This window comes from Macrobrachium rosenbergii, chromosome 22 (assembly GCF_040412425.1).
Source record: "Macrobrachium rosenbergii isolate ZJJX-2024 chromosome 22, ASM4041242v1, whole genome shotgun sequence".
Taxonomy (NCBI): Eukaryota; Metazoa; Arthropoda; class Malacostraca; order Decapoda; family Palaemonidae; genus Macrobrachium; species Macrobrachium rosenbergii.
Genome location: NC_089762.1, coordinates 49,176,428 through 49,187,249, shown reverse-complemented (window position 1 = coordinate 49,187,249; position 10,822 = coordinate 49,176,428). Strand labels below are relative to the sequence as shown.

Here is a 10,822-nt window from a genome sequence, read left to right as displayed (position 1 = left end):
TTTGTCTTTGTGATCCTGATCTACCCCACCTAATATTGTCCTTGGCGTCGTTTCCTGAGACATAGTGAATTACTTCAGTAGTGGTAGTAGTAGTGCTACTACTGATAATACTACTACTATTACTACTACTACAACTAATAATAGTAATATATATACATATACATACACACATATACATACATACACATATAAATACACACACACAGGTGGCCCGTATACATATACATACACATACATTCATACACATATATACATACACATATACATACACACAGGTGGCCCGTATACATATACATACACACATACATTCATACACATATACATACATACACACACACATACACACACAGGTGGCCACCATGACTTCTTGTTTTGTCAAGAGTGGTTCCTCAGACTAAATAACTTGGATGGTCCTGCATTAGATACTCTGTACAACGGTTAATTTACATATGTATATAAAACACTCTGCGCTCATTAATTTGTCATAGAAATGTAGGTTTCACGAACGTTTGAGCTGGGTATTAATATCAAGGTTTATTTTATTTTACTCTATGGGGATATAATTATGCATTTTTTTTTTTTTACATATTCTGAGGAATTTCGTCACTCCCCTAGCAGCGTTTATTTTGCTTCACGTGTTAATATAATCTTGCATATTAGGTTATGCGATGTGTGAGTTTAATCTGCGCTTAAAGAATTTCCCAGAATTATTATGATTATTGAAATCTACTTCATTTCATTTCAAGGTATACTTTGGCACGCTTTCCTTATTTATTTATTTATTATTATTAATATGTATATATATATATATATATATATATATATATATATATATATATATATATATCTGTGTGTGTGTCTATCTGTATGTCTCTATATATATATATATATATATATATATATATATATATATATATATATATATATATATATACATATGTATATGTGTGTGTATAGTGTGTGTGTGTGTTTGTATATATATATATATGTTTTGTATATATATATATATATATATATATATATATATATATATATATATATATATATATATATATATATATATATATATATATATATAAAACACAAGCGCATACATTAATTTGTAAAAATGTTCACTAGATGTTTTAATTAAACTTTCATACATTGTTTATACAGTCACTGCACGGCCTAAGCCAATCAAATATGGCATCAGATATAACCTAGTTAGTTCATCCAAGCAACAAAGAAAATTATAACAACAACAATATAAGGAGGAGATGCTAACCGCTTCCATCAGTCCACAACATTCGAAAAACTAACCTGCACACAATTTCTATTGTCTCAATTTGTATCACATATTTTTTTGTCGATTAAATCTTCTTATATTTATGACCATCTGTTCAAGACAAGGAGTGACTGCGGTGTCGTTTACCGTTCCAAAACACGCCATCAATAGAAAAACAAACACACGGAAGACAGGTCAAGGTAGGGAAACTCCGCGTCTGAAATCGGGTCGTGTGACAAAAAATATTAGCTTGAAACTTCTCGTTTTTATCGCGGCGAAGGGATTGTTATGCAAGAAACGGAAAACCCACAGAAGACGTAAATGGATAAAAGTGAAAATAGGAAGACTGAATGAAGAAGAAGAAGAAGAAGAAGAAGAAGAAGAAGAAGAAGAAGAAAATATTAGCTTTAAACTTCTCAGCTTTATCAAGACGAAGGGATTGTTACGTAAGAAACAAAACCCAGACAAGACGTTAATGGATAAGAGTGAAAATAGGAAGACTGAATGAAGAAGAAGAAGAAGAAGAAGAAGAAGAAGAAGAAGAAGAAGAAATATTAGCTTTAAACTTCTCATTTTGATCGAGGCGAAGGAAGTGTTACGTAAGAAACGGAAAACCCACACAAGACGTTAATGGATAAAAGTGAAAATAGAAAGACTGAATGAAGAAGAAGAAGAAGAAGAAGAAGAAGAAGAAGAAGAAGAAGAAGAAGAAGAAGAAGAAGAAGAAGAAGAAGAAGAAGAAACAGCAAAAAAATTTTTGAAAAAAAAATTATTTAAAGAATAACAAATAAGTGAAACACCAGCATAGTTATCAATGAATACTGCAGAAAGTGTTATCAGAGGAGAGAACAAAAATAGCATTACCAGAGTAAAAAAAAAAAAATTAACCTGCATCATCACGCGAGGATAAGAAGTGATAAGAAAAAGACTCCTAAAAAGGACTGCCTATAATATCACGTCCGTCACAATTGCTTCTTTCTCTCATAGTCTCGTGAGGGTCGCAGCCTATAAAAATCTCCCGCACGAGGTTTGTTTTTATCTATCTTTGTGACTTACAAAGAGCAGTTTAGAAGTTAAAAACAATGAACTCGTCAGCCATTATTGAGGTTACTTTTTCATAGGATTTGCGATGTTCTTTTATTACTTAGATATGACTAATAGGGTCTATTGTGTCTATGTTTTGCTGCATTATCATATCCCGATTAAGTGAACTTTCCTCACTGTGTTGTTATTGTCCAGAGATGTGCGCCAAAGGCAGTTACTAATACTGCCCTAAAATGGAAAACTGCAGTATCTGCAGAATTTTCGAAATTGAGGTATGCCACCTATTGGGCTCGTGAAACACTGATACACAAGTTACTGCAGTTTCAGAATGATTCTTCTTCAATGCTTTATTTAGGGGGTCCCATTTGCAGTATCTGCAACATTTTCGAAATTGAGATATGCCACCTATTGGGCTCGTGAAACACTAATACACAAGTTACTGCAGTTTCAGAATGATTCTTCAATGCTTTTTTTTTAGGGGGGGTAACATTTGCAATATCTGCAAAATCAGTAGTAAGGCAAGGGAAAACTGCAGTATCTACCATTTTTCTCAGTTTTGTATTTTTGCAGATACTGCAGTCTTCCATTTTAGGGCAGAGTAGATGAGAGAGAGAGAGAGAGAGAGAGAGAGAGAGAGAGAGAGAGAGAGAGAGAGAGAGAGAGAGAGAGAGAGATATGCATCACTGCCTGTGATCTGTTTACCTAGAGAGTAAAATTCTGACAATTTGATCCAGCTATTCTAAACTTCCTCTCAACTTCTGGCGGCCTGCAGTTTTTAGCAAAAGTGTACATCCTATATATCACCACAAGAAATGAAAGCAACCCCCGAGTGTCATAAATACGTATGTGTAGTTATGTTCACATTCCTGACCCTACAAGTATTGAAACAGTTTATCTCAACACTTTTGACCTTTCTAGTTTTCTGAAAAGAAACTATTGTGCAAGCTTTGTCTGTCCGTCCGCACCTTTTTCTATCCGCCCTCAGATCTTAAAAACTACTGATGCTAGAGGGCTGCAAATTGGTATTTTGATCATCCACTCTCCAATCATCAAACATACCAAATTGCAGCCCTCTAGCCTCAGTAGTTTTAATTTGATTGAAGATTAAAGTTAGCCATGATCGTGCTTCTGGCAACGCAACAACACTGGCCACCACGGCCGGCTGAGCGTTTCATGGGCCGCGGCTCATACAGCATTATACCTAGACCACCGAAAGATAGGTCTGTTTTCTGTGGCCTTGATTATACGATGTACAGAAAACTCGACTGCGCCGATGAAACTTCGGGCATTTTTTTGTTTCCTTTCATTTTAATGAAAAACTTTGTCACCACAAGTAGATTAGATTTTCATTTGTCATGAGACATGTTATCAAACTGGTTAATTGATATTTTTGTCTTAAAAATGTCTAACCTATGTTTATGTAACTAAATTCTGCTCACCATTCGCTTTACCATCTAATACAAACTTCTGTTGTACTTTTGTGTCTGCATCTAACTTTTGTTTTCAGTTATCATCTAACACATATTTGCAATTTTTGCAATGTCTGATATATGCTAGTGATTAGCTTCTGAGTTATCTTTTTTCAAGATTGCCCCAAATCATTATTATAAATATATGTTTACTTTTGTTCTTAAGGCCCGAGCCATAGTTTCTCTCTCTCTCTCTATATCTATATATATGTATATATATACACTGTAGTTATATATATTATTACATGAAGGACAGTTATTTGTAAATGCACACACACGTTATACACACATATATAAAATAAATAAATATATATAAATATAAAAATATATATATATATATATATATATATATATATATATATATATATATATATATAAAGGTAATTATAATAAATGACCTGTCACGCTGATTTAGATAAAAAAAAAAAAACTGCGCACAGTGCAGTAATGTCACAAGCACATTTTACCTTTTAAAAAGCCTACTACATTAAACGCTAATAAGGCCTCAGCCAGTTACCGGGTTTTATAATATGGTCAGCTCCTCTGCAGGATCCTCGTGCACAGAATACATGACAACTCTTCATTGACACGCAACGGTCCGTTTCATTGTCTCTCTTTCACCTCCTTCGCACTGTAGCTGCTACTCTTCAAGTTCTCGTGTCGAAAAAATCGTCTTGCTTCGTAATAAAGCATTCCGTCAATATCCCCCACGAGTAAACAGTGAGGAAAACGATCTAAATTGCTTTTATTGCCAAGCGGGCATTGCGTTCATGTCACGTCGATAGAATAGCGGCTTTGTTTTGTTTACGATTTCATGCGCATGCGCAGCGCAATCGTTGCTACCTTGGGGCTGGAGGGTCCATCAGGTGCTCTCGGGGTACTGCAGCAACTTAGCTTCATAAATGCCTGCAAGGCTTTGCTCGTGGTCAGTTGAAACCGTGATTGTGACCAAACAGGTGTGTATGCAGTCATTCTTAACCCCGTCACGAGAGGACACGCCCACCGTGGCGAGGGAGGAGGCCTATCGGCGCGTATTGTTTTCGAAGGAGTGAATGATGATCGAGGTCGCCCGCCAACGTCTTATGCCGTCTTTTGAAATTTTGGTTGACAGAAAAGAGTAGCAATTCGCCACGCTGCTGAATCGGATTATCTTTCCCTAGCGTCACCATATGGTGTGACTGACATTCTCTCTTTCGTGGGGGAAATCCCGTGTGCAGTTCGTTTTCCCTTCGCGTTGAAGTCACGAGACTGGAAAAGGGGCGGAGTCGAGAGATGATAAAACGGAAATCGCCAATTCAAAAATGATTTAGCCCCGAGGGCTTTCCGAGACAGGAGCCAGAATGTGTCGCAGCGGGCGTGATGACGAAGGAAATCGCCCCGTTTTGGAACTGAAATTCTGTCGGGCACAATGAACGGGTACTTTGAAAGCGTTGTTTACGAGCCAGACTGAGGAATTCGAAAAAAAAAGAGAATTAGATGAATGAAGAGGTTTGGTGAACCGTCGTAGAATTGAGAGACGTAGATCCAATGCATTCCACTTTGACGGGAAGTGTCAAGTATTGTCATTTTTGCATGGCTAGTTCGGTTCTGAAGACAGAATAATTGCATGTGATAACCCAGTGATGGTTTGTTAGTGAGAATCTATATATGCGATTTGTGAGAAAGGACATGAGGACATTGCCGCATATTTTCGTGTGAGAGTTTTGACTGTCAATTGGCGAGACTTTCAAAATTTAAGGTAAAGATAAAGATTGCTTTTAATCTTAGGCTTCTGTTCACTCTGTGAGCTTCGCTGCACTTTCTGAACAGCCTTTCATTTTGAATTGTGATTTTTTTATTTTTTTTATTTTTATTTTTATTTTTTTTTTACAAAGCATGGTTGGTTGCTGTGCAATCACGTTCACTTCGGGTCGCGTTTAGATCATTGTTCTTTTGCTGTATATGAAAGCGTATGGTAAAACCGACTTAATATGATTCTTGTTTACAAAAACATAAACATATATATATAGATAGATAGATAGATAGATAGATAGATAGATAGATAGATAAACATACATATATATATATATTATATAGATAGATAGATAGATAGATAGATATTTATAAAACTTAATTTCAGTGATTTGCATAAAACAGTTACACGTGCTCATATATATATATATATATATATATATATATATATATATATATATATATATATATATATATATGGTATATATATAAATATCATATTTATATATATGTATATATATATATGTGTGTGTGATGTTTATATAAGTATATATACTGTATGTGTGTTTATATGTATACATGTGTGTGGTTGTATTTATTTACATAATGTGTCTGAAAGTGTTTGTGTGGATATTTATGTGTGTGTGTTTGTGAATGTCTGTAGGCGTTTAGTGATAGATTTAACCCATACATATGTTTGATTTCTGTTTTCATATTTGTGGATGAGCAGTCATTGCTATGCTAAACACCAACATTATTTCAAAATTCCTAGCTTTTTTTTTTGGGGGGGGGTAGGATAGTGGCACTCAGAGGGTGGTACCACTAAGTTTCCAAGCAAAGTTTTTGGGATGCGGTAGCTAGCCCTACGGTATGGTGATATGAACTACGTCGTATGGCTTTCCCAATAGGCCATCACTACTTACATGTTTCTGTCGCATGTTCTATAATGTTATTACCAATTTTGCTTTAAAACGCAATATCTGAATTACTGTTCAATCCGTTTCATGTATTTTGATAATGAATTTTACGTAGTATTTATTCAGAAAGATGATGACATTCCTTCGATCGAACTTTTGATATGTTGAAGACATTTGAGTGATATTCTTTTTTCTTTCCATTCCAAAAAAAAAAAAAAATCTTGCCTTATTCTAACTTTTAATTCAGTCTGTCTTATGCTACAGGTACTATTTTGGTCACTGATCTCTTTGGGTTGAGCAATCACGTGCCATCTCCCCATGACCAGCCTCTCTCCTCCTCCCACAAATACTGACGGTCCATTGACCGTTTTCAATTTCGTTCTCTTGAGTCTTGACCCCCTGGGGGGGTTAGTGCCGTCAGTGCACCTCATGCGGTGCCCTGTAGGCGTTACTTAAGGTTCTTTGCAGCGTCCCTTCGGCCCTTAGCTGCAACCCCTGTCATTCCGTTTACTGCACCTCCATTCATATTATCTATCTTCCATCTTGCTATCTACCTTCTCCTAACAATTATTCCACAGTGAGGTTCTCCTCCTGTTACACCTTTCAAACCCACCCGCTCTCAATTTCCTGGCAAGCGCTGAATGACCTCATAGGCCCCAGCGCTTGGCCTTTGGCCTAGACTCTGTATTTCAGTCCAATTCCAATCTTAAGAGCCTTGACATTCTCTCCTTGAAAGAGTTGCAATTCAATACTGGTCTCGTGGATCATTTTAAATTTAGCTTATTGGAGGCAGCCCCAGAGAGAGCGTTCTGGCGACTTTGCTTCTTGTTTCCACTCATGTTCTGATGTCGCCAATGTTGATGTTATCGCAGGAGTAGACCCCGTAGGGGGTATGTGCCGTCAGTGAACTTCATGCGGTGCCCCGTAGGCAGTGCCGTCAGTGAACTTCATGCGGCGCCCTGTAGTCATTACTTGAGGTTCTTTGCAGCGTGCGTTCCTTAGGCCCCTAGCTACAACCCTTTTCGTTCCTTTAGTGTACCTCCTTTCGTATTCTCTTTCTTCCATCTTCCTTTCCACCCTCTCCTAACGCTTGATTCGTAGTGCAACTGCTTTGAGGTTTTCCTCCTGTCACACCTTTCAAACCTCTTACTGTCAGTTTTCGTTTCAGCGCTGAGTGACCTCATAGGTCCCAGTGCTGGCCTTTGGCCTAAATTCTCTAATCAGTTCTATGTTCAATTCTGTATTCAGTTCGCAGGAGTAGAATAGAATACGGTGATTGGTCCAGAGGCCGTATAATGTTACGATTCGCCGAAGTGTGTTGCGCCATTGTTCGTTCTTTTCTTTGTTTTGTGTCTTTATTGGAATTATTGGCAGTAAAAAGAAAAGAGAAGATTATTTTCAGGCTTTCTAATAATGTCAACATTCTTTGGACGTGGTTCATAACATTGATAGTAATAGTGAAACGACACGTATATCCACACATTGAACTTTTAGTTTTCTGTAAAAGAAAACTATTGCGTCGGCTTTGGCTGTCCGTCCGCACTTTATTCTGTCCGCACTTTTTCTGTCCGCGCGTTTTACTGTCCGCCCTCAGATCTTAAAAACTGCTGAGGCTAGAGGGCTGCAAATTGATATGTTGATCATCCACCCTCCAATCATCAAACATATAATGTTGCTTGAGCCGCGGCCCACGAAACTTTAACCACGACTCGGTGGTAGCCTGTCCTATATCGTTGCCAGATGCATGATTATGGCTAGCTTTAACCTTAAGTATAATAAAAAAAAAACTTATAAGGCTAGAGGGCTGCAGTTTGGTATGTTTGATGATTGGAGGGTGGATGATCAACATACCAGTTTGCAGTCCTATAGCCTCAGTAGATTTTAAGCTCTGAGGGCGGACAGAAAAAAGTGCAGACGGACAGACAAAGCAGGCACAATAATTTTCTTTTACAGAAAACTAAAAACAATAGTTTAAATTGGGTACTTTGGAATTTAAATGTCACTAAAACGTTATTACAAAATCAGTCGTGATACCGCGGGTTGTCGCTCTGATTGGCACCATTGCAATACTTTCGTTCCTGTCTCTCCTTGACAAGTAGACTGAAAATTAACCAGTTTTAACCTAAATTAACCAATTTTAACCGAAATTAACCAAGTTTAACCGATTTCGCACTGCACTCCCACACCGCGATTGAATTGAACTGAAAATAGAGTTTAGGCCAAAGGCCAAGCACTGGGACCTATGAGGTTATTCAGCGCTGGAAAGGAAACTGAGAGTAGGTAGGTCTGAAAGGCGTAACAGGAGGAAAACCTCAAAGCAGTTGCACTATGAATCAATTGTTAAGTGAGAGTGGATAGCGAGATGGAAGAAAGATAATATGAATGGAGGTACAGTAAAAGGAATGCAAGGGTTGAGGCTAGGGGCCGAAGGAACGCTGCAAAGAACCTTTAGTAATGCCTACAGTGCACCCGCTACTCCCTATGGGGTCCAACACTGCCATTTGCTTCGTCTTAATAACACACAAGTGGATTATATAAATATTACGTTCATGATTTGAGGAACTTTGGCACATTATTTGAATAACAGAAAAAGCTGCTGTAACTCTTAAGGCTCCTTATTTTGTAAAAAAAAAAAAAGTTTCCTAAAGAAAACAAACATGCGCGAGCAAAAGATTGGGAGAGTTTGGAGTGTCTACAGGAACAAAAGTTGGAATGTATGAATGTTGAGCCAACCCTCATTTATGGAAGTGAAGTGCTGATGTTTGTCAATGGAGGAAATATGCTAGAGTCTGGGTTATTTACGTAGTACATGTGGCATAAGACGAACTGAAAGTGTGAGAGATATTAACAAACGCAATAGTGGTGGTAATAAAGTTAGCCTAGGTGAAAGAGGTGTCAGTGTTTAAAAATTCTTTGGTCATATGGAGAGGGTGCAGGATAGAGAGGTTGGTGAAAAAGATTACAAACTCTGGAAGCGTAAGAAGGGACAAGATAAAGAAAGACCTGGAAATGGCTGGATAGATTGCTTGAAAGAGGAATAGGGACAGAGGCACCTTAAAATTCAGGAAGCAAGAGGGTGCGTGAAAGAGATGAAAAATGCAGTGTTCGTGGATGGTTTGACTCAATACTGGTGAGCTTTCTGAATTGTATGAAGGAGCTAATGTTAGAAAGTATTCTAAGCAGGAGAGTCATCCAGGATTCAGCAGTTTAAGAATCAGTATGGCCCTGACCTTTGTCTTCTTTATCGATATGTAATTTAGGTCAGTCAACAAGGAAGAATGCAGGAAAATAAAGAAGTAATACTTCACTGTATGCATCCCTAAAGGGTGTTTGCGGTGTTCCTTCGGCCCACAGCTGCACCCATTTTTTTTTAAACCTTTTACTTTATCTCTGTTCCCACTTGCTTTCCTTTATCTTGCTGTCTAACCACTCCAACTCCTTGTTACCTTAAGCTCTGAATGGCAGAAAGTCGCCCATTGTTTGACCTTGCAGCCAATTTTCCATAAATCAAAATCAAATAAAAAATAGGTCAGAGAAATAAAATAAACACTGTCTATAAATGAAGGGCTGAAATTCTCCCATAGTTTGGCCTCATAGCCAAATTCCCATAAATCAAAATCAGATAAAAAATAAGTTCGAGAAATAAAATAAACACCATCTAAAAATGTAAAAAAAAAAGCAATATCTACAAGTAACGGACGATAAAAAAACAGGCAAATCTTATGATCTACATAAAAAAAAAAAACGACCGCTAACGACCCCGTCACGGGCGAATTATGCATTGGCCTGCAAACGTGCTTACGGCCTTACGATATAGGTCAACAGCGCATAAATCAATGTCTTAACGAGGCACGCATGCGCATGGGAAATGAACGTTTGTGCTGACCACCCCCCATCATCGATGTGGCACTTTTGTGTTTTAAGTGTGTCAGTGCCACGGTGCCAGGCAGAAGTAAACAGAGAGAGAAAAAAAAGGGAGGGTCTTATTGTGACGTAATTCGGGATCATCTTTGGCCTTCGTTGATAGTTGAAGCATCCTAATATTGTTGCGCTTTATTTATTCCCAAAAGCTTGGCTTGAAGAAAAATCCCATTTAACACATATACACGGCCTCAGGGAACCATCATACACATAGGCCGCATGAGTAGCACGTCAAATAATTTAGCACGACGAAAACACACGATGAATTATAACTTTCGTATTTGAATATAATTTTCCTCCTTTATTTTTGCCTCTGTAGTCTCTAATTTATCAAGTTGTCTCTGCTTTGAAATGGGGAGATGTTCGGGTTTTACACGTATATAAAACTTTACGAAAGAAATTAAAGCATAGGGCAGTATACGCCATTATTATCACGTTCACAATTTCAGGTTATTTCCTTGTGTGTTAGAATATAT

General features: G+C 37.5%; 1 protein-coding gene across 5 annotated transcripts in view; it reads left to right on the top strand.

Moving 5' to 3' along the window:
* Positions 1-10,822, top strand: part of LOC136850869 (glycine receptor subunit alpha-4-like) — a 98,932-nt gene that overhangs the window by 16,455 nt on the left and 71,655 nt on the right. For 2 of the 5 annotated variants that reach the window (XM_067124906.1, XM_067124904.1), the window contains exon 1: positions 4,624-4,733. The exons of 2 other annotated variants lie outside the window; for them this stretch is intronic. The gene's annotated coding sequence lies outside the window, so the exon portion shown is untranslated. Of the gene's footprint in view, positions 1-4,623; positions 4,734-5,070; positions 5,194-10,822 lie in introns of those variants that run through there. One more of the 5 variants, XM_067124907.1, reaches the window with a different exon arrangement.